This window comes from Triticum urartu, chromosome 1A (assembly GCF_056163025.1).
Source record: "Triticum urartu cultivar PI428250 chromosome 1A, HENAU_Tu73, whole genome shotgun sequence".
Lineage (NCBI taxonomy): Eukaryota > Viridiplantae > Streptophyta > Magnoliopsida > Poales > Poaceae > Triticum > Triticum urartu.
This window is the reverse complement of record NC_141873.1, coordinates 291771431-291794641: the sequence shown is the minus strand read 5'-3', so window position 1 is coordinate 291794641 and position 23211 is coordinate 291771431. Positions and strand designations below refer to the sequence as shown.

At 45.2% G+C, this 23211-nt stretch overlaps 1 pseudogene; it reads left to right on the top strand.

Annotated features, from left to right (window-relative positions):
• Positions 1 to 1594: 1594 nt before the first annotated feature.
• LOC147990912 (uncharacterized) lies at positions 1595 to 22444 on the top strand (annotated as a pseudogene).
• The last annotated feature ends 767 nt before the right edge of the window (positions 22445 to 23211 follow it).

Genomic DNA, 23211 nt, shown 5'->3' with positions numbered 1-23211 from the left:
ATGTATAATTATGTTGGAACCTTTTATTCACTTTGGTTTTCTTTCGCTGTTTTCTTCCGAGATTTGTCAATGGCTTTCCTCCCATGTTGGATTTTTCTCATCGCGGTTGCTATTTATTGGGAAAATAAATAATAGGATGATGTGGGGAGGCAGCAACAGCCAAGCTTGTGAGGATGTCCCTGTCCGTCGCTCCGCAAGACCGGCAGGACATTCCCCCGAGCCATACCAGCCACCTCTGTCTCCACCGCCACATCCGCCTTCCACTGAGCAAATCCTGTGAATGTTTGAAGAAAGAAGGAGCAACGATCTGCTGGAAATATTGAAAAGTGTGCAAGTTATGGTTGGGCAGAATGGAAATCGGAATGGTCATCACTCCAAGCTGTCAGATTTTCAGCGAACCAAGCCTCCCAGCTTCAGCCAAGTTATTGATCCATTGGACGCCAATGATTGGTTAACGACTATTGAGAGGAAACTAGAGATTGCTCGCACTGAAGAGGGAGACAAGGTTCCCTTCGCAACGCATTATCTCGAAGGAGTTGCCACTATATGATGGGATAATGCTAAGTCCATATGGCCCGCGGACGAGGAAATTACTTGGACTAAATTCAAGGATCATTTCCGCAAGTATCATATTCCCACCGGGATTATAAAAATCAAGCAGCGCGAATTCCTCGCCCTCACTCAAGGCAGCATGACAATCAGCGAGTACCTGAATAAATTCAACCATTTGACCCACTATTCTCTCTACGATGTGGCCACAGAAGAACGGAAGGTCGACAGATTTCTTGGAGGACTGAATCAGCATCTCCGGTGCACGCTCAGCATGTTTGATTTTTCGGACTTCCTAACTCTGGTGAACAAGGCCCTCATCACAGAAAGGGGACACAAGCTCCTACACGACAACAAGCCAGCTATTAATGACAACAAGCGCAAATTCGAGCCGAAAAAGGATATGCAGCCAGTGTAGAAGGCTCGTACTTGGCAACAGACTCAGGTTGAGTACAAACCCAATTGGCAGCTAAATGTCAACAGGACCACCACCCAAGTCAAGAATATCATGACCAGCCCGGTGCGCGAAGATTGTCAGTGCAACAATTCCTATTTCAGCTCTGGGCAAACAAGACATTACGCCAGATAGTGCCCCAAGAACAACAAAAACACAGCTCCATTCCATTCGCAAGTCAACTACATGCGGCCGTATTCCGCCCCAAGTACCATCCAAGGGCAAATCCATCATATCTCCGCAGACGAAGCCCAAGAGAACCGGGAAGTCGTCATTGGTATGTTCCTTGTTAATAACATACCCGCCGTAATTTTATTTGACTCTGGGGCTTCCCACTCTTTTATTTCACGGAGTTTTGCTGCCCAAAACAAATTTCCTTGCTCGATTTTGGGAAAACACATGCTGGTACAATCCCCGGGATCCCTGCTTAGAGGCCATCTGGTCTGCCGCAATTTGGAAATTGACATCAAGGGCGTCAAGTTTCCAACATCTCTGATAATCATCGATTCTAGCAAATTGGATATTATTCAGGGCATGAATTGGTTGACCCAATACCAAGTATGCATCAACTGTGCGACCAGAGAAGTCACCATGACAAATATGGAAGGTCGCACCATGAGTTTTTATGCCCGCAAAAGCATACCCAAGAAGGATATGATTTTCACCGTCGTGGCAGAAGAGGTGGAACTAATCCCAGTGGTCAGTGAGTATCCAGATGTATTTCCTAAAGAATTACCAGGCATGCCGCCAGACAAAGAACTGGAGTTTGCAATTGACTTGGTGCCTAGAACCGCACCGATACACAAGAAATACTATCGGATACCTTCCTCAGAATTGGTGGAATTAAATAAACAGCTGGACGAGATGCTGCAGAAAGGATACATCCGCCCAAGCTCTTCACCATGGGGATCACTAGCGATATTCGTGGACAAAAAGGATGGCAGTCTACGAATGTGCATAGACTACCAACAGATGAATAATGTCACCATCAAAAACAAGTATCCACTACCAAGGATTGACAATTTTTTTGATCAACTCAGTGGGGCCAAGGTATTCTCCAAAATTGATTTGAGGACCGGATATCATCAGCTCAAAATAAAGAAGGAGGATATTCCCAAGACCACGTTCACCACTCGATACGGTCTTTATGAATATACTGTTATGTCCTTCGGCCTCACCAACGCCCCGGCCTTCTTCATGCATATGATGAACAAGGTGTTTATGGATTTCTTGGACAAATTTGTGGTGGTTCATTGATGACATCCTCATTTACTCAAAAAGCAAAGACGAACACAAGGACCACCTCCGAGCAGTTTTGCAAAGGCTTCACAACCATCAGCTTTATGCCAAGTTCAGCAAATGTGAGTTTTGGCTCCAGCAAGTTGTATTTCTCGGGCATGTCCTCACAGCAGAAGGAATATCCGTGGATCCAAGCAAGGTGAAAGATGTACTTGATTGGTCCGCACCCATGACAGTCTCAGAAATCCAGAGTTTCCTTGGACTAGCCAGATATTATTGTCGCTTTATTGAAGGATTCTCCAAGATTGTCAAGCCAATGACCGAGCTCCTAAAGAAGGATAAGAAGTTTGAATGGACTGTGGACTGCGAACGGAGTTTTAATGAGCTAAAAATCAGGCTGACGTCAGCACCAGTATTAACTGTTCCAAACATCTATCACAGTTTTGATGTCTACTGTGACGCCTCCAGAAAAGGTCTTGGATGTGTACTCATGCAAGATGGCAAGGTTGTGGCTTATGCATCCAGAAAACTACGGCCACACGAAGGAAATTACCCCACTCGTGATTTGGAATTGGCCGCGGTGGTGCACGCTTTGAAGATTTGGAGACACTATCTGATTGGAAAGAAGTGCCAGATATTTACCGTCACATTTCCTTCCCATCCGGACCACCTACCGTGTCGATCAGCTTGCACAATTGTATGTGTCCTGAATCGTCAGTCTGCATGGAGTACCCAAGACTATCACTTCAGACAGAGGATCTCTCTTCACTTCAGCATTTTGGTCTCGACTACATCAAGACTTGGGGACTGCTCTGAGGTACAGCACGGCTTATCATCCCAAGACAGATGGACAGACTGAGAGAGTAAACCAAATACTCGAAGATATGCTCAGGGCATGTGCATTGGCCCAAGGACCCAAGTGGGAAGACTGTCTGCCCTACGCCGAGTTTTCCTAAAACAACAGTTTCCAGACCAGCTTAAAGAGTTAACCCTGTGAAGCTTTGTATGGTCGTAAATGCTGCACTCCACTAAACTAGTCTCAAACCGGAGACAGCCATATTTTTAGGACTGATTTAATGCTCGAAGCCGAGAAGCAAGTCAAGGAAATCCGAGACAGACTGCGGCTGGCCAAATCACGGCAGAAGAGTTATTATGACGCCAAACACCACTAGATCAGCTTCGAACCCGGAGAACACGTATATCTCCAAGTCACCCCTATGAAAGGAGTCAAGAGGTTTCAGACCCGTGGAAAATTGGCACCCAGATACATCGGTTCGTTTCAGTCATGGCCAGAGTCAGAACAGTTGCCTATCAGTTGGAATTGCCATCCGAACTATTAGAAGTACACAATGTGTTTCATATCTTGAAGCTAAGGAGATGCATCTCGCCACCGGATAAAAGGACTGATATGGCAGAGATGGAATTGGCTAAGGATTTGACATATGAGGGAAAGCCAATCAGAATATTGGATGAGACAGATAGAGTCACTCGCAGCAAAGAAATAAGGTTTTACAAGGTTCAGTGGGAACATCACACCGAGGAGGAAGCAACCTGGAAAACTGAGGAATTTTTAAGGAGTGCATACCCAGAATAGTTTTCCCAAGCAACCAAATCTCGAGGACGAGATTCATCCTAAGCGAGGGAGGTTTGTGACAGCCTGGATTTTGCCTTCTCTCTTTTTCCGGACTTGGTTTTTGCCTTTGCCTTTACTTGGATTTTTGGAATCAATTCAAATGGACTTGTCACTTGGGCATGCCCTTGACTTTCACCCAAGTGACCTATATAATTCTCATTCAACCTTATTTCTCTGATAAACCCCCAAAATAATCAAATGAATATTTTTCATAAAAGAAAAATATTCATTTTCCTCTCTGAAACTCTTTTCAAAAACTAGTTCTCCAAAGCAACCCTCATTTTTATTGATCCCAAAAATCTGAAATAATTCCTGAATATTCTTTGGACCTTGGCACACCTTCCCAAGCAAAAATATTGCATGAATTTTTGTAATATTTTTGCTATAGAAAATAATTTCTCTTCTGGCCCAAAATTTCAGTTTGTACAACAAGTACATTTTCCTTCATCCTTTGGCCCTAAGTTTTCTTGAGCCTAATTACCCTCCTAAGAAACCCTTAACCCCGGGAGATAAGCCCTAATGGCCATATAGAAGCTAGCCAAACTTGGCGACCAAGTTCCTGGTCAGAAACTTGCCAAGTTGGTTGCGTCAAATCTGCTCGGCCTGGTGATGTGTCCTCAGCTCCTCTAGACTAAACACTGTGTGGACTTTAGCCCGGACATGGTTTGGCCGCGTGTGGGTGCCGTTTTGACCATGCTAGGGCGGTGACCGCATGAGTACACGGTGTTTGGCACGCGTTCGACGCGCTCTGGGTAGCGCCAACGCTTCTGTTCAGCGCGTGCTCGAGCCAGAGCTCGTCGACGACTGCCGCACCGTGCCACCAGCCTCGACCCATCATCCATGACCCCTCCCTGGCGCTCGCCGACGCTGGAGACGCCGCAGCGAGTACGGGCACGTCACGGCCAAACGCCATAGTGCGCTCATGCCCTTGTCTTCTTCTCCACTGCTCCTTGTGCTCGTCCGCGAGCATGGACAGCCTCCGCCTTGACACTGAAACCTTGCCCCCTCGCACTGGCGCGCCTTTCATCGTTGTTTGCCGGCTTCCAAAGCACTCCGGCAGTGCCACGTTGCCCCCTCTCGCTCTGGCTATATATAGAGCCCCTCTCCTCTTCCAAGCCGCACACCACTCCTCACCACCGCCACGACCACATAGGAACACCGTAGCCCGGTCGGGCAGGCCTCTGGCCATTGACCCCGACCAGAATACTCCAGCAATCTCTGCAGCCCAGCCACCTCGCTCCAGTGCCCCTCGGCTCGACCAACCTCTTGGGCGTGACATTAGGGGTCCTCTGGTGCCGCCTAGACACTGTTGAGCCCTCGGAGCCGCCTCTCGTCGTCGCCTTCTTCCTCTCCGGCAAGTCCCGTCCGCCACCGTCGCTTGTGAGCTTGACTGCGAGCAGCTTCGGCCATCCCACGGCAAGCCACGGGTATGGGCAGGTGTGTCGTGAACCCCTCTTCGTTTCTATCCATCTGGTTTAGCCCCAAACCCACTCCTCGTCAGCGTAAGCTCCGGCGAAGCACTGTCGTTCTTTGATCTCTCTCTCACTCTCTCTCCTGACGGGCGGGGCCCAGCGTCAGCCTCACCACTCGCACCCGAAGTGGTATGAGTGAAGGCGTACTCCCTTTTACGCCTTCGACGTCACCCCCAGGATTTTCTGAATTATTCAAATTTAATCAGATTTTGACTAAAACTTTGACGAGCCACAACTGCTAGCCTATAAGTCCAAATGAGTTGATTCTTTTTGCATTGTCTTTATTTCAGAAAACTCTAGAAGCACACCAAAATGTGGATTTTTCCTTGTTTTCTAGAATTTCTGGTGCTATTCAGAGAGGTTTTTGATATTTGTTTTTGTGGTTTTGAAATATTTTCAGAAGGAGAGACTTGTCTTGAAGCCAACCAGGAGGAGTGTGATCCTCCTCTGTACTATGGCAAGCCACACCAGCATTTGGATGGTGTTATCTCAATATCTATGATTTTCTACTTTAATATTAGTTCTTATTTGCATTTAAAATTTGTTAAATAAATTGTGTTGAGTGCTAGTTACTTTATCATGCTTGCAAATGCTTGTTTAACTCTCTGGTTGAATGCATGGACTAGATTGGTCAAGTAGGATAAATTTTTGCTTTAGTTATATTGCTATGATAAATAATGATGGTTCTTTTATTAAGTGATATATTGATATGAATTATGAGTTAATCAAAATATTGCATGATATTAAAAATGAGGTAGAACCAGTAAAGTTTTTTTATCCTGAGTAGTGCAAGATAATTATGTTGATCCGTATCTATGAATTGCTAGCTTTGCATGTCGATTAGTTGTATGACCATGGCATAGTATGGGTTTTTATATAAAGTTTTTATTGCAAAATTAAATCTGATTAAGTCCAACTTGAATATGATGTTGATCCCATCATGGTGCCACTGAATCGGGTTTTACTTAGTGCGACCACATTTACCTTATGGGGGGTCTTGATTCAGTCCTTTGTTGTGCCTCTCACCGGTGCCTCCTGATAACCCACAAGTATAGGGGATCGCAATAGTTTTCGAGGGTAGAGTATTCAACCCAAATTTATTGATTCAACACAAGGGGGGCCAAAGAATATTCTCAAGTATTAGCAGCTGAGTTGTCAATTCAACCACACCTGGAAACTTAATATCGGCTGCAAAGTATTTAGTAGCAAAGTAATATGATAGTAATGGTAACGGTAGCAAAAGGTAATCATAACAAAAGTAATGTTTTTGGTATTTTGTAGTGATTGTAATAATAGCAACGGAAAAGTAAATAAGCGAAGAACAATATATGGAAAGCTCATAGGCAATGGATCGGTGATAGAGAATTATGCCGGATGCGGTTCATCACGTAACAGTCATAACCTAGGGTGGCACAAAACTAGCTCCAATTCATCAATGTAATGTAGGCATGTATTCCGAATATAGTCATACGTGCTTATGGAAAAGAACTTGCATGACATCTTTTGTCCTACCCTCCCATGGCGGCGGGGTCCTAGCGGAAACTAAGGGATATTAAGGCCTCCTTTTAATAGACTACCAGACCAAAGCATTAACACATAGTGAGTACTTCAACTCCTCAAACTACGGTCATCACCGGGAGTGGTCCCGATTATTGTCACTTTGGGGTTGCCGGATCATAACACATAGGTGACTATAGACTTGCAAGATAGGATCAAGAACTCACATATATTCATGAAAACATAATAGGTTCAGATCTGAAATCATGGCACTCGGGCCCTAGTGACAAGCATTAAGCATAGCAAAGCCATAGCAACATCAGTCTCAGAACATAGTGGATACTAGGGATCAAACCCTAACAAAACTAACTCAATTACATGATAAATCTCATCCAACCCATCACCGTCCAGCAAGCCTACGATGGAATTACTCACGCACGGCGGTGAGCATCATGAAATTGGTGATGGAGAATGGTTGATGATGACGATGGCGACGGATTCCCCTCTTCGGAGCCCCGAACGGACTCCAGATCAGCCCTCCCGAGAGGTTTTAGGGCTTGGTGGCGGCTCCGTATCGTAAAACGCGATGAATCCTTCTCCTCTATTTTTTCTCCCTGAAAGTGAATATATAGAGTTGGAGTTGAGGTCGAAGGAGCTCCAAGGGGCCCATGAGGTAGGGGGCGCGCCCAGGGGGGCAGGCGCGCCCCCACCCTCGTGGCTAGGGTGTGGGCCCCTGGTCTTGATCTTTTGCCAGTATTTTTTATTATTTCCAAAAAGACACTCCATAGAGTTTCAGGTCATTCCGAGAACTTTTGTTTTTGCACGTAAATAACACCATGGCAATTCTGCTGAAAACAGTGTTAGTCCGGGTTAGTTCCATTCAAATCATGCAAGTTAGAGTCCAAAACAAGGGCAAAAGTGTTTGGAAAAGTAGATACGATGGAGACGTATCAACTCCCTCAAGCTTAAACCTTTGCTTGTCCTCAAGCAATTCAGTTGATAAAATTAAATGTGATAAAGAAAAACTTTTACAAACTCGGTTTGCTCTTGTTGTTGTAAATATGTAAAGCCAGCATTCAAGTTTTCAGCAAAGATTATAAACTAACCATATTCACAATAACGCTTAGGTCTCACGTTTACTCATATCAATGGCATAATCAACTAGCGAGCAATAATAATAAATCTCGGATGACAACACTTTCTCAAAACAATCATAATATGATATAATAGGATGGTATCTCACTAGCCCTTTCTGAGACCGCAAAACATAAATGCAGAGCACCTTTAAAGATCAAGGACTGACTAGACATTGTAATTCATGGTAAAAGAGATCCAGTCAAGTCATACTCAATGTAAACTAACAGTAATGAATGCAAATGACAGTGGTGCTCTCCAACTAGTGCTTTTTAATAAGAGGATGATGACTCAACATAAAATTAAATAGATAGGCCCTTCGCAGAGGGAGCAGGGATTTGTAGAGGTGCCAGAGCTCGGTTTTGAAATAGAGGTGAATAATATTTTGAGCGGTATACTTTCATTGTCAACATAACAACCAAGAAATGGCGATATCTTCCATGCTACACACATTATAGGCGGTTCCCAAACAAAATGGTAAAGTTTATACTCCCCCTCCACCAACAAGCATCAATCCATGGCTTGCTCGAAACAACGAGTGCCTCCAACTAACAAGAGTCCCAGGGGGAGTTTTGTTTGCAATTATTTTGATTTGGTTTGCATAAAGCATGGGACTGGGCATCCCGGTGACCAGCCATTTTCTGGTGAGTGATGAGCGGAGTCCACTCCTCTTGAGAATAACCCGCTTAACATGGAAGATACGGACAGCCCTAGTTGATACATGAGCTATTCGAGCATACAAAACAGGATATTTATTTGAAGGTTTAGAGTTTGGCACATGCAAATTTACTTGGAACGGCAGCTAGATACCGTATATAGGTAGGTATGGTGGACTCATATGGCATAACTTTGGGGTTTATGGGATTGGATGCACAAGCAGTATTCCCACTTAGTACAGGTGAAGGCTAGAAAAAGGCTGGGAAACGACCAGCTAGAGAGCGACAACAGTCATGAACATGCATTAAAATTAATCAACACCGAATGCAAGCATGAGTAGGATATAATGCACCATGAACATAAATATCATAGAGGCTATGTTGATTTTGTTTCAACTACCTGCGTGAACATGTGCCAAGTCAAGCCACTCGAATCGTTCAAAAGAGGATACCACCCTATCATACCACATCACAACCATTTTAATAGCATGTTGGCACGCAAGGTAAACCATTATAAGCTCCTAGCTAATTAAGCATGGCACAAGAAACTATGGTCTCTAGTTGTCATTGCAAACATGTTTATTCATAATAGGCTGAATTAGGAAAGAGGAACTAATCATATTTACAAAAAAATAGGTCGAGTTCATACCAGCTTTTCTCATCTCAGTCAGTCCATCATATATCGTCATAATTGCCTTTCACTTGCACGACCGAACGATGTGGATAATAATAATAGTGCACATGTGTTGGACTAAGCTGGAATCTGCAAGCATTCAATAAACAGGAGAAGACAAGGCAATATGGGCTCTTTTGTCAGATCAACAATAATGCATATAAGAGCCACTTCAACAATTTAGTTACGGTCTTCTCCTATCGACCCCCAAAGAAAAGAAAAGAAATAAAACTATTTACACGGGTAAGCTCCCAACAAGCAAAAGAAGAACAGGAAATCTTTTTGGGTTTTCTTTTTAATTACTACTACAAGCATGGAAGGTAAACTAATTAAAAGCTACAGCTAAGTTTTTTGGTTTTTCTTAAGGTTTATCAAACACACAAGAAGAAAGCATAAAAAGAGAAAATAAACTAGTATGGATGATACAACGAAAAAGTATGAGCACCGACATCTAGCAATGAGTGTGTGAACATAAATGTAATGTCGGTGAGAAATACGTACTCCCCCAAGCTTAGGCTTTTGGCCTAAGTTGGTCGATGGCCATGGTTGGCCTGGCGGATATCCATAGTAATAGTTGGGGTCATACTGCGAAGAAGAAGACTCTGATTGCCACTGGTTGGCAATCATCTCCGGATCCCACTGGTAATTAGACTGTCGTGGAGGATCAACTTGTGGTTCCGACTCTGGCTCTGTGGCTGATGTAGGGTTCCGGTAGGCGTGAATAGCCTCCAACGGAACAAGGTACTTGCCTGCAGATAAATCAAACAAGGAAGGAGCAGGCAGGGTAATAGTCTCAGGATGATGTTTATCAAAGAACAATTTATATTTGAGCTCATTTCCCCTATTCTTAATAATAAAATCATGTGCTACCATACTCTTATAATCTAAATAAACAAGAGGCAGCAATTTTTCTTCCTTCTCATAATGCCTAATAGGCATGTTAAAATGTGCAGCTAGGCGCGAGGCGAAGATGCCTCCAAAGACGGGGCCCTTAGTACGGTTAAGATTTAACCGCTTTGCAATAATAGCACCCATGTTGAATGTATCATCATGAAATAAGGCATGGCACAAAATAACAATATCAGGGGCACTCAGGTTTCCACAGTTTTCGCACCCAATCAAGCATCTACTAGCAAATATAGCAAAGTAACATAGAACAGGAAAGTGTATGCTAGTAGTTCGTGCATCGGAAACCTTCCTCGTTTCCCCTATAGTGATGGTGTCAATAAACCCATCCACATCGCCGCAATGTGGTTCTTCTATGATGCCCTCGAAAGGGATCAAACAAACCCGACAAAAATCATGAAGTGACATCTCCTTATGCTCATCATATAAATAAAACTCCACCATAGGTGGTGAGCTCCTAGCATGGAAATGAAAGTTTTGCACAAAGATATTGGTGAGTAAGAGATACTGTTCGCGCTGGTTGTGGAGGAAGGCGGTGAGTCCTGCATTCTCGGCCAATTCATAGAAATCATCATAAATCCCGGCTGCTCTCAAGAAATCATCACAAGGCCATTCACACGGCCGAACCTCCGCGATGCGAGGCAGATTATATTTGGGCTTCTTTGCTTCTTCCTTTTGCTTTTCCTTCAAGCTTCGGCTCGATGAGCCCCTAAAAAATCTCTTCATTATTTTCTGAAAAATTCTGAAATTTTTAGTAACTTCAAAATAAAAGTGAACCAAACTCAACAAAATTGATAGCAACTACTCCTACAAGTGCCTAGAGCCTATATCATGCATCAAAACTACTTGGAACCATATAAATTTGACATGCAAGCTCAAGAACAGGGTCACCTAAGCAGCAAAAATATGCAATGAATAAAGCACTAGAACAAAAACTAATTGGACCAATGGAGGAGTCACATACCAAGGAACAATCCCCCAGAGCAGTTTTGTGAGAGGTGCTTTGAGAAAGGAGATCGAAAATCGCAGTAAAATGAGCTAGAACTTGTGCTTGAGCTGGATAATGGTGTTTGTGGGAGGAAGAAGGAGTGTGTGGGTGCAGGAATAAGTGGAGGAGGGCCACCGTGGGCCCACGAGGCAGGGGGCGCGCCCTCCACCCTTGTGGCCAGGTGGATGCCCCCCTGCTGTGTTCTCAGTGCCAAATATTCTCAAATATTCCAGAAAAATCATATTTAAATTTCAGGGCATTTGGAGAACTTTTATTTTCGGGGTATTTTTATATTGCACGGATAATTCAGATAACAGACAGAAAATACTATTTTTATTTTATTTAATATAAATAACAAAAAGTATAAGGAGGGTACAGAGAGTTGTGTTTTCTAAATTCATCCATCTCATGATCATCAAAAGGAATCCATTAACAAGGTTGATCAAGTCTTGTTAACAAACTCATTCCGAATAACATGGAACCGGAGAATTTTCAAATAACACTAGGTTACCTCAACGGGGATATGCACATCCCCAACAATAAAAATATCATATTTCTTCTTGACAGTAGGAAGAGGAAATTCAAAACCTCCAAAAATAATCGATGGAATTTTTCCAATAGAATTGATACTGTGGACTTGAGGTTGTTTCCTCGGAAAGTGTATCGTGTGCTCATTACCATTAAGATGAAAAGTGACATTGCCTTTGTTGCAATCAATAACAGCCCCTGCAGTATTCAAAAAGGGTCTTCCAAGAATAATAGACATACTATCGTCCTCGGGAATATCAAGAATAACAAAGTCCGTTAAAATAGTAACATTTGCAACCACAACAGGCACATCCTCACAAATACCGACAGGTATAGCAGTTGATTTATCAGCCATTTGCAAAGATATTTCAGTAGGTGTCAACTTATTCAAATCAAGTCTACGATATAAAGAGACATGCATAACACTAACACCGGCTCCAAGATCACATAAAGCAGTTTTAACATAGTTTCTTTTAATGGAGCATGGTATAGTGGGTACTCCTGGATCTCCATGTTTCTTTGGTATTCCACCTTTAAAATTGTAATTAGCAAGCATGGTGGAAATTACAACTTTTGGTATCTTTCTTTTATTAGTAACAATATCTTTCATGTACTTAGCATAAGGATTCGTTTTAAGCATATCAGTCAAACGCATACGCAAAAAGATAGGTCTAATCATTTCAACAAAGCGCTCAAAATCCTCATCATCCTTTTTCTTGGATGGTTTGGGGGGAAAAGGCATGGATTTCTGAACCCATGGTTCTCTTTCTTTACCATGTTTCCTAGCAATAAAGTCTCTCTTATCATAACGTTGATTCTTTGATTGTGGGTTATCAAGATCAACAACAGGTTCAATTTATATATCATTATCATTGCTAGGTTGAGCATCAACATGAACATTATCATTAACATTATCACTAGTTTCATGTTCATTACCAGATTGTGTTTCAGCATGAGAAATAGAAATATCATTTGGATTCTCAGGTGTTTCAGCAATAGGTTCACTAGAAGCATGCAAAGTCCTATCATTCTTCTTTTTCTTCCTTTTAGAAGGACTAGGTGCATCTATATTATTTCTCTGAGAATCTTGCTCAATTCTCTTAGGGTGGCCTTCAGGATACAAAGGTTCCTGAGTCATTTTACCAGTTCTAGTAGCCACTCTAACAGCAAAATCATTATTCTTACTATTCAATTCATTGAGCAAATCATTTTGAGCTTTAAGTACTTGTTCTACTTGAGTGGTAACCATAGAAGCATGTTTACTAATAAGTTTAAGTTCACCTTTGACATTAGCCATATAATCACCCAAGTGTTCAAGCATATCAGCACTGCGCTTTAATTCTCTACCAAAATAAGCATTGAAGTCTTCTTGCTTAACCATAAATTTATCAAACTCATTTAAGCATGGGCTAGCAAACTTAGTAAATGGGATTTCAACTTTATCATATCTATAGAGAGAATTTACCTTTACTACCTGTGTCGGGTTATCAAGACCATGTATTTCTTCAATAGGAGATGAATTAAAATTATGCATTTCTTCGACAGGCGGTAAATTAAGACCATGTATTTCTTCAATAGGAGGTAAATTCTTAACATCTTCAGCTTTAATACCCTTTTCTTTCATGGATTTCTTTGCCTCTTGCATATCTTCAGGACTGAGAAATAGAACACCTGTTTTCTTCGGAGTTGGTTTAGGAATAGGCTCAGGAGTTGGCTCAGGAAGTATCCAACTATTTTCATTTGTCAACATATTGTTTAATAGAATTTCAGCTTCATCCGGTGTTCTTTCCCTGAAAACAGAACCAGCACAACTATCCAGGTAATCTCTGGAAGCATCGGTTAGTCCATTATAAAAGATATCAAGTATTTCATTTTTCTTAAGAGGATGATCAGGCAAAGCATTAAGTAATTGGAGAAGCCTCCCCCAAGCTTGTGGGAGACTCTCTTCTTCAATTTGCACAAAATTATATATATCCCTTAAGGCAGCTTGTTTCTTATGAGCAGGGAAATATTTAGCAGCGAAGTAATAAATCATATCCTGGGACTACACACACAACCAGGATCAAGAGAATTAAACCATATCTTAGCATCACCATTTAATGAGAACGGAAATATTTTGAGGATATAAAAGTAGCGAGTTCTCTCATCGTTAGTGAACAGGATGGCTATATCATTTAATTTAGTAAGATGTGCCACAACAGTTTCAGATCCAAAGCCATAAAAAGGATCAGATTCAACCAAAGTAATTATATCAGGATCAACAGAGAATTCATAATCCTTATCAGTGACATAGATAGGTGAAGCAGCAAAAGCAGGGTCAGGTTTCATTCTAGCATTAAGGGACTGCTGCTTCCATTTAGCTAATAACCTCTTTAGATCATATCTATCATTGCAAGCTAAAATAGCTCTAGTAGCTTCTTCATCCATAACATAACCCTCAGGAACAACAGGCAATTCATATTTATTAGGGGGAGAGTATTCATCATCACTTTCATCAATATTATCAGTTTCAATAATTTCATTCTCTCTAACCCTAGCAAGTTGTTCATCAAGAAATTCACCAAGTGGCATAGTAGTATCAAGCATAGAAGTAGTTTCATCATAAGTATCATGCATAGCAAAAATGGCATCATCAATAACATGCGACATATCAGAATGAATAGCAGAAGCATGTTTAGGTGTCGCAAGCTTACTCAAAACAGAAGGTGAATCAAGTGCAGAGCTAGATGGCAGTTCCTTACCTCCCCTCGTAGTTGAGGGATAAATCTTGGTTCTTGGATCTTTCAAGTTCTTCATAATGATAAGCAGATATAAATCCCAAGTGACTCAAAGAATAGAGCTATGCTCCCCGGCAACGACGCCAGAAAATAGTCTTGATAACCCACAAGTATAGGGGATCGCAACAGTTTTTGAGGGTAGAGTATTCAACCCAAATTTATTGATTCGACACAAGGGGAGCCGAAGAATATTCTCAAGTATTAGCAGCTAAGTTGTCAATTCAACCACACCTGGAAACTTAATATCGGCTGCAAAGTATTTAGTAGCAAAGTAATATGATAGTAGTGGTAACGGTAGCAAAAGGTAATCATAACAAAAGTAATGTTTTTGGTATTTTGTAGTGTAACAATAGCAACGAAAAAGTAAATAAGCAAAGAACAATATATGGAAAGCTCGTAGGATCGGTGATAGAGAATTATGCTGGATGCGGTTCATCGTGTAACAGTCATAACCTAGGGTGACACAGAACTAGCTCCAATTCATCAATGTAATGTAGGCATGTATTCCGAATATAGTCATACGTGCTTATGGGAAAGAACTTGCATGACATCTTTTGTCCTACCCTCCCGTGGCAGCGGGGTCCTAGCGGAAACTAAGGGATATTAAGGCCTCCTTTTAATAGAGTACCAGACCAAAGCATTAACACATAGTGAATACATGAACTCCTCAAACTACGGTCATCACCGGGAGTGGTCCCGATTATTGTCACTTCGGGGTTGCCGGATCATAACACATAGTAGGTGACTATAGGCTTGCAATATAGGATCGAGAACTCGCATATATTCATGAAAACATAATAGGTTCAGATCTGAAATCATGGCACTCGGGCCCTAGTGACAAGCATTAAGCATAGCAAAGTCATAGCAACATCAATCTCAGAACATAGTGGATACTAGGGATCAAACCCTAACAAAACTAACTCGATTACATGATAAATCTCATCCAGCCCATCACCGTCTAGCAAGCCTATGATGGAATTACTCACGCACGGCGGTGAGCATCATGAAATTGGTGATGGAGGATGGTTGATGATGACGATGGCGATGGATTCCCCTCTCTGGAGCCCCGAACGGACTCCGGATCAGCCCTCCCAAGAGGTTTTTGGGCTTAGCGGCGGCTCCGTATCGTAAAACGCGATGAATCCTTCTCCTCTATTTTTTCTCCCCGAAAGTGAATATATAGAGTTGGAGTTGAGGTCGGAGGAGCTCCAGGGGGCACGAGGTAGGGGCGCGCCCCCCACCCTCGTGGCTAGGGTGTGGGCCCCTGGTGTTGATCTTTTGCCAGTATTTTTTATTATTTCCAAAAAGACGCTCCGCGGAGTTTCAGGTCATTCCGAGAACTTTTGTTTCTGCACATAAATAATACCATGGCAATTCTGCTAAAGACAGCGTCAGTCCGGGTTAGTTGCATTCAAATCATGCAAGTTAGAGTCCAAAACAAGGGCAAAAGTGTTTGGAAAAGTAGATACGACGGAGATGTATCACCTCCCGCGAGGGAAGGTTATGGGCATGCATACCCTGGCCCTATAAGCAGACATAACCTTGTGTGCTCGTTTTGTTTTTATGGTACCTTGTCCCCGTTTGGGACCATTTTTGCCACGACGGTGGCCGTTGGTGCCTTTGGTAGGCACGGGGCCACCCAAGACCTAGCCCTGAGAGGGAGTTGGTCGGAGTGGCTGGGAGAGTGTCATGACAAGGAGAGGGTTTCGTCGGAACGTCGTTGGTCCACCCGAATGGGAGTGCGAGGCCATGGGTTCCGTGGTGTGGGTAAAGTGCGCTACCTCTGCAGAGTGTATTTAATCTATCGATAGACGCGTCCTCGGTTATGGGCACAGCTCGGAAGTAAGTCACACCATGGATAAACTTTTATCTTTAATCTTGCACCCTAAATAATTGTTGTTGGCACTGGTTTCGTGATGATTCATGAACTCATGAGTTGCATCATGAGTGATTGGTTTCAGTTGTGACCCAGGTATGGTCACCGTTTGGTTACGAGGTAACTCGTTTGGTAAGCGAGTCCGCGAGACTCGGTGCACATGTTGATTTCACCACATTACTAGTATTTCTTGTATGGCATTAACCTGATTAATTGTCATGATATTGTTTGTCATCGTGCTTATGTTTGTTGTGAGCTTGCAAGTACATTCAATGTACTAACCTGGCGTGTCATGCCAGCTTTCAGGCAAGTCGGTTCGCATCGGAGCGCATCTCACGTCTAGGCCGTGTCCACATCGGTGTTCATGTGCTATGGAGTTCCCATTTCGTCGTTCTTCCGCTGCCGCTCGTGTGAATAGAGGCCCTCGTCATGTTCATTAAATAATGTACATACTATTCAGCCGCACCGAGTGTGCCGCTTGGCCTCGTATCTCGATGTAATATCAGACTTATGTAATCCGCTAGCATCAATAAAGCGGTTGTTTCTGTACCATGTTGTTGTGTATTGCCAGAAGACTTGATCTCTGGGCTGGCAATGCAGGGTAAACCAGTTGCTCTGAGCCGTGGTGCCATACTTTTAGGCTCAACACCCGGCTCTATGTTCGGAGGATGAAAGATCTCTTCCCGAAGATGGGTATCCGGATCGCAGGGCTCGGAGATCCGAACATAGTTTGTTCTTAGCATAGGAGGAGATGTATCCTCAACTTGCTCTTCCACAATTTTCACCATGTGGGTGACAGGTGGGGATCTGATTTCCCTCTAATTAGGTTTAAGCCCACTCAGATCATAGTCTGTCGCGACCCCTAGGGCGGCGGTGCGATCTAGCAGTTCATTTAAAGACGAGATATCTGTCGGATCCATCCTATCGACATTTTCGGGGACGATGCGGAGATGGTTTTTGGTGATCTGAGAGACCGCCTTGTGCTTAATGCCCGTGCGGGCACCCATAGTGAAACTGCCGAGCTGGAGGATCTTCCTAGGAGCTAGGGCCCTTCTAGAGGTGATTTCGTCATTGACGACAAGGCGAGCCATCGATCCTTCTATTGACAACACAAAGGAACTCCCAATGAAAGCACCAATGTCGGTGTCAAAACCGGCCGATCTCAGGTGGGGGATTCCGAACTATGCGTCTGAGGATTGAAGGTAACAGGAGGCAGGAGACGTGTTGTTTACCCAGGTTCAGGCCCTCTTGATGGAGGTAATACCCTACTTCCTACTTGATTGACTTTGATGAGTATAGGGGTTACAAGATTGATCTACCTCGAGATCGTAATGGCTAAACCCTAGATATCTAGCCTATATGATTACGATTGCCCCTGTGGACTAAACCCTCCAGTTTATATAGTTACTGGAGGAGCCTAGGGTTGTACAGAGTCGGTTTACAGAGAAAGGAATCTTCACATCCCAACGCCAAGCTTGCCATCCACGCTAAGGAGAGTCACACCCGGACACGGGGGAAGGCCTTCTATCTTCTATCTTCATGGCCCACCAGTCCGGCCCATGTCGCATAGCCCGACCATCTAAGGACCCCCTAATCCGGGACTCCCTCACTTGCCCTAGGAGCCTAGCGTCTTCGAGGAGCTGCTCTTCAAACCATCAGCGGCCCCTCCTACCGCGGAACCAAAACCGCCTCAGGAGGAGCTCCCACCGGCACCCCTCTCGGGAGCCCCCGCTTGCGGCCCGACCTCGGGAGCACGCCTACTCCTTGAGCTCGAGCCTCAGGAGGGGTGCTGGACCGAAGAGTTCAAGGCGTACCTGAGGGAGTCCTGGACTAAGGGGTCCTCGGGCGTCCGGCCTGTTATCCATGGGCTGGACTGATGAGCTGTGAAGACATGAAGACCGAAGACTGCACCGTGTCCGGATTGGACTCTACTTAGCATGGAAGGCAAGCTTGGCGACCGAAGATTCCTTCTTATGTAACCGACTCCATGTAAACCCTAGATCCCCTCGGTGTCTATATAAACCGAAGGGGATAGTCCGGAAAGGACACCACATATACTCATTACCATATGCATAGGCTAGAGTTCTAGGGTTTAGTCATTACGATCTTGTGGTAGATCAACTCTTGTAATACTCATATTCATCAAGATCGATCAAGAAGGAAGTAGGTATTACCTCCATAGAGAGGGCCCGAACCTGGGTAAACATCGTGTCCCCTGCCTCCTGTTACCATCGATCCTAGACGCACAGTTCGGGACCCCCTACCCGAGACCCGCCGGTTTTGACACCGACATTGGTGCTTTCATTGAGAGTTCCACTGTGTCGTCGACAAAAGGTTCGATGGCCCCCCTTAATCGTCAATAACGACACTGCCCGAGGAGGAATCTTCCTCCCCGGACATATCCTTGTATTTGGCGGCTTCGTACTGCGGGCCAACTCGCTTGGCCATCTGGAGTAGATCGACAGCTACGCCCCTGGCCATCAGGTCGGATTCGGAAGCTTAAACTACGCCGCAGATATCCGTGGAGACTTGATCTTCGAGGGACTTGAGCCCGCGGCGATAGCTCCCCCTTATCCCGATGAACGTGACTTAAATCTGTCATCGGATCACACCCAGGAGATGGTTCCTGCAGCTGCAACGACCTTAGAGCCAAAGCAGATCGAGCCATCCGAGGCCTCAGAGTCCGCGGCGTTGGAGCCGCACATGGACTCTACGCCCTGCGATATTCACTTTAACGGAACTTCGGACTCGTCTCCGGCTATAAGTTTCGGACTGTGTACACCCGCGGACACCGAACTAGATCGGTTATCGATCTTCGAATTCAGCGCCGCTAACGTGGTCCAGCACTCGCCTTTGGGAGACATGCTAAAATCTTTAAAGAAATTGTCCTTGGAAAAGGACTCATAGCCGAACTATGTCCGGTTCGAGCTAGAGACGGATGATGAGGAATTTCGCTTCCCACCCGCCACCCACTTCATAGCCACCGTCGATGATTTAACCGACGTGCTCGACTATGGCTCCGAAGACATCGACTGTATGGACGACGATGCCGACAAGGAGCAAGGCCAAGACCCGCCATTTACTGGACGTTGGACGGCCACCTCCTCATACGACGTGTACATGGTTGATACACCTAAAGGATCTGGCGACGACAAAGAAGAGCCGGATGCGAACAAAACCTCCGAGACACAGTCCAAGCGCCGGCAGCCCAAACACCGCCCCAAGCCCCGCTGCTCAAAGGACGGCAACACTGGCACCGGAGAAAATAGTACTCCGGGCAACGCCAAAAATAGTGAAGACCCCGCCGGGGCTACATCCGAACAGGAACACAACAGCAGGCAAGACAACCCTGACGAACAGGCCATAGAAGATGACCCGGAGGATGATAGTTACCGTCCGCCCTCCGAGGAGGAGACAAACCTTGGCAACGAAGACTTCATCGTGCCTGATGACCCTCTCGAGCAGGAGCGCTTCAAGCTTCAGCTCATAGCCACTGCAAGGAGCCTGAAAAAGAAACAACAGCAGCTTCAAGCTGAACAAGACCTGCTCATCGACAGATGGACTGATGTCCTGACAGCCGAGGAATACGGCCTCAATCGCCCAGCCAAGAGCTACCCGAAACACAGATTGCTACCTCAATTTGATGAGGAGGCGCCGAAGCATATATCTCCCTCGCGTAATGCGGATCGACCACCACATGGTCGGGACAGGGCAGCGGAACGGCCACCTCACGGTCGAGATAAAGCGGCAACTTAGGCCGAACAGCAGACCGCCCACCACCCCATCAAAATAAGGACGGAAGAGTTCGGAGTCATACGTACGACATCTGACAGACCCTGGATAGTAGAGCAAGACACACAAGATCGATCTACTGATCACGAGGACGTGCCTCGAGGCACGACGACGGCTACTTATTCGGACGTGACAAACCTAACCACGCTCGAGCCGAATGCCGCAGACAGAGTCCTTCAAAGCTCTGCCACGATGCGGCCCGATATAGAGGTGTCGCACACCCGCTCTGCTTCATAGATGAAGTACTGGATCATGAATTCCCCGAGGGGTTCAAGCCCGTCAATATCAAATCATACGACGGCACAACCGATCCTGCGGTATAGATCGAGGATTTCATTCTCCACATCCACATGGCCCGAGGAGACGACCTCCACGCCATCAAATACCTCCCATTAAAACTCAAAGGACCAGCTCGGCACTGGTTAAATAGCCTGCCTGAGAACTCAATCGACAGCTGGGAGGACTTGGAAGAGGCTTTCCTCGACAACTTCCAAGGAACATATGTCCGGCCGCCAGATGCCGATGACCTAAGACACTTAGTTCAACAACCCGGAGAATCGGCCAGAAAATTCTGGACTAGGTTCCTAACCAAAAAGAACCAGATCATCGACTATCCGGACGCCGAGGCCCTAGCAGCCTTCAAACACAGCATCCGTGATGAATGGCTAGCACGCCATCTCGGACAAGAAAAGCCAAAGTCAATGGCAGCCCTTACGGCACTCATGACCCGCTTTTGCGCAGGCGAGGACAGCTGGCTGGCTCGTAGCAAAAACACAGCCAGCGAGGCAGGCCCTACAGAAGCCAAGAACAGCACCGGCAAGCTCCGGCGCAATAGACACAAACGCAGAAGCAATGGCGAAAACACCAAGGACACCACAGTCAACGCCGGATTCAGTGGCTCCAAGTCCAGCCAACGGAAGAAACCCTATAAAAGAAACAACAAACGACCTTCCAGCCTGGACCGCATACTCGACCGTCCGTGCCAAATTCACGGCACCCCAGATAAGCAAGCCAATCATACCAACAGGGATTGTTGGGTCTTCAAGCAGGCTGGCAAGTTAAATGCCGAAAACAAAGAAAAGGGATCACAAAGTGAGGACGAGGATGAAGAGCCCCGGCAGACGAACATCGGGGGACAGAAGAACCCCCCCCCCCAAGTCAAAATGGTGAACATGATATACGCCACGCACATCCCTAGAAAGGAGCGCAAACAAGCACTTAGGGACGTCTACGCGGTAGAGCCAGTTGCCGCAAAGTTCAACCCATGGTCGTCATTTCCGATCACCTTCGATCGACGAGATCATCCGACCAGTATCAGCCATGGAGGTTCGGTCGCACTGGTTCTTGACCCAATCATTGATGAATTCCACCTAACAAGAGTCCTGATGGATGGTGGAAGCAACCTCAACCTGCTGTACCAGGATAAAGTACGGAAGATGGGCATTAATCCCTCACGAATCAAACCCACAAAGACTACCTTTAAAGGAGTCATACCAGGTGTAGAGGCCCGCTGCACGGGCTCAATCACGCTGGAGGTGGTCTTTGGTTCTCCGGACAACTTTTGAAGCGAAGAGTTAATCTTCGATATTGTCCCCTTCTGCAGTGGCTACCACGCACTGCTCGGATGAACCGCGTTTGCTAGATTCAACGCAGTGCCACACTATGCTTATCTCAAGCTCAAGATGCCCGGTCCACGCGGCGTCATAACAGTCAATGGCAATACAAAACGCTCCCTCCGAATAGAGGAGCAGACCGCCGCCCTAGTAGCTGAAGCACAGAGCGGCCTTCTCAAGCAGCATTATAATCCAGCTGTCGAGCCCCGGGACACCATCAAGAGGGTCCGGACTACACTGCAATAGGACAGCGCAGCTCGTCAAGAGCTCGACTAGCAATTCGTCCTCCGTCCCAACCCCAATGAGGTAGTGGCATTCGTACCACGCGTACACAATTACGCACTCAAAATTCCATGGATATCGACGGAGGCACGAGATAACCCGGGGTCTACAGTTCGGCCGGACCAATCCCGTACATACATACTTTTACTTCTTCTTCTTGTTTTAGGCACCTTTTTCCGCGGGCCTGATGTCAAGTCCTTTAGAAGGACTGAAATACAACGGAGGCAAGCAACACAGGTGTGTAGGGTAACCTTTATACATTCTTCTTGACGGTATTCTTACTTATTTCTCAGGGGCCGCACGCTGCACCCTATTGATGCCGGCATGTTAAATGGCCGGATACTTCTCGCATCATCTGTACAAGATACGCCTTGACGTACCCATCCAGTTATAATAAAAATGGTTCATGGCCCAGTTCCTGTGGTTTTTTCTTCTTACTTCGTCTTTATTTCGATTTGCTTATTTGCTGCATCGACACTCTTTTACGTTTAATATTCGCCAGGGGCTACCTGTCGCCCCACAATACGGCAGCAGAGTCCGAACACTTCTTATATATGTTCGGCACCCCGAATTTAGCATTATATGCATTGGCTCCGAATCATGTCTTTGGTCAATAGTTGGGTTGCCCGGCTCCTGTGCTTGCTACCCTACGTTCTGCTCCATCGGCTAGGGTAGTAAAGGGAGAACTACTGCGATTGTGCCCTGGCTTTGACTAGACAATCACCTCAGTAGAGAAAGCCGAAAACTGACTGTCATGATATGGCGAGAGCCGGTCAGCTACTCGAGGGTTACAAATCGTTGGAGATTTTTTCCGCGTTACGCGAGAGATCGGCACTTCCCGATCATATGCTGACAATACTCTGGATTAAACCAGGGGCTGCGCCCATGCTTTATTATAAAACTCCTATGGCTAAGTGAGGGCGTTAAAGCCATAAAGTCTGATTGCCTTGTTCATTGCGCTAAACAACTCCTTCAAGGACCATGTAATTGGATCAAGATTGTTTAGATTCCATCCCGAACACCTCCGTACTATCTACGTGAGGGCAGAAGCCGACGACTGGCCAACCCTCAGATTACACACAACACGGCCGCACACGAGGAAACATTTCAAAGCATAATAAAAATACTTTACAAAAACTGGC